At 46.0% G+C, this 1939-nt stretch overlaps 1 protein-coding gene across 3 annotated transcripts in view; it reads left to right on the forward strand.

Moving 5' to 3' along the window:
* The window catches only part of FGFR2 (fibroblast growth factor receptor 2), a 146703-nt gene that overhangs the window by 124932 nt on the left and 19832 nt on the right, over positions 1 to 1939 (forward strand). The gene's annotated exons all lie outside the window — the stretch shown is intronic.

Here is a 1939-nt window from a genome sequence, read left to right on the forward strand (position 1 = left end):
CAAAAATACAAAATTAGCCAGGTATGGTGGTGGGCACCTGCAATCCCAGCTACTTGGGAGGCTGAGGCAGGAGAATCACTTGAACCCAGGAGGCAGAGGTTGCACTGAGCCAAGGTTGTGCCATTGCACTCCAGCCTGGGAAACAAGAGTGAAACTCCGTCTCAAAAAAAAAAAAAAAGGAAGGAAGGAAGGAAAAGTCGTAATAGCTAGACCTTTCTGAGACCCAAGAGTTAGTGTCAGGACAATAAATTAGCTGTTGTGTAGCAATATTTAATATTTCAGTGTTTAGATTCAGTGTATGTGGCACATTCAGGCTGAGGCCAGGTGTTAGGAGAAACTGGACAGAGAATGTGGATAGACGGGCATTGGCCATGGTAGAGGCCAAGAAAAGGACATGACTGGTCATTTCAAGAACCTTAGATATGGGACATGGAGGAGGTACAACAGGGCTAAGTTTGGAAGTGTAGAGACCCGCTAGATGGGCAGCGTGGAAGTCTCAGGGGGAAGGGGCAGACAGTGAAGATGTCCTGGACTAAGGGACTAGCAGTAGGAAAGGCATGGTATGGACACATGGGAAGGCATTTTGGAGTTGAAATCAACAGGACTTGGGAGGAATGTGTAAAGAATACTGGTGTATAGCTCTCCGATTAAGAGAGACAAAGAGGATAAGCATTGGATAGGAGTTGAAACCTTGAATTTGAGACGTCAAGGGAACGTCAGTGTGGAAGTGTCCCATAGACAGTTGAATATGAGAACGTGGGTCTCAGGAGGGAGGTCGGGATGGAGATGCGAACTTGCGTATATTTTGTATGTGTTTAGAATTAATGCCGTGAGGATATATGGAAATACATAAACTTAATGGAACAGTTCCTCTATTGGAAGGGACAGAAAAAGAGAAGAGCCAGCCAGAGATTCTGAGAGGATATGGAGAGAGAGAGAGAGAGCCAGCTGAGAGAATGGGATGGGATAAAACTAAATAGAGGGGCCGGGTACAGTGGCTCACGCCCGTAATCCTAGCACTTTGGGAGGCTGAGGCGGGTGGCTTACCTGAGGTCAGGAGTTCGAGACCAGCCTGACTGACATGGTGAAACCCTGTCTCTACTAAAAATACAAAACATTAGCTGGGTGTGGTGATGGGCACCTGTAATCTCAGCTACTCGGGAGGCTGGGGCAGGAGAATCCCTTGAAGCCAGGAGGCGGAGGTTGCAGTGAGCTGAGATCACACCATTGCACTCTAGCCTGGGCGACAAGTGCAAGACTCCATCTAAAAAAAATAAAAAAAATAAAAACTTAAACAGAGGGACCATTTTAAAAAGCAAGAAATCAGTAGCATCTGAAGCCACAGAGGGGGAACAGCTGAGGAGTTGGAGGACATCATTTGCAGCTAACAGTTCAGAGGTTCTTCATAGGCTTCAGGTGAGGCGAGAGCAGAACACAGGTTAGAGTGTTTGAGAAGTGACCAGGAATGAAGAAGACGCGATGTTGGATTTTAACCAACGTTTCTGAAAATTCAGGTGTAAAGGGCAGGAGAGCAAGTGTTGAGAGAAAGTATTTTAGGATGCTCAGATACAGATCTGTAAGCAGCTGAAAGGACACCGGTGTGGCTGGACAATTGCAGATGAAAGAGAATATGGTTATTTAGTCTACCTTCACTTTTCAAAATGATCATTCTATTTATTTGTAATTCCAAAACAAATACATGTCGTGTTCCAGGCTCTCAGATGATCCCAGTTGACCTGTCTTCTTGATCTTAGAGCCACACTGTATTTCTTTTCTTCCTGTTTTTTTTTTTTTTGAGAGTCTCACTCTGTCACCCAGACTGGAGTGCAATGGCGTGATCTCAGCTTACTGCAACCTCTGCCTCCGGGGTTCAAGTGATTCTCATGCCTCAGCCTCCTGAGTAGCTGGGACTACAGGTGCGCAGCACCATGCTCAGCTA

Source organism: Mandrillus leucophaeus, unplaced genomic scaffold (genome assembly GCF_000951045.1).
Source record: "Mandrillus leucophaeus isolate KB7577 unplaced genomic scaffold, Mleu.le_1.0 Scaffold65, whole genome shotgun sequence".
Lineage (NCBI taxonomy): Eukaryota > Metazoa > Chordata > Mammalia > Primates > Cercopithecidae > Mandrillus > Mandrillus leucophaeus.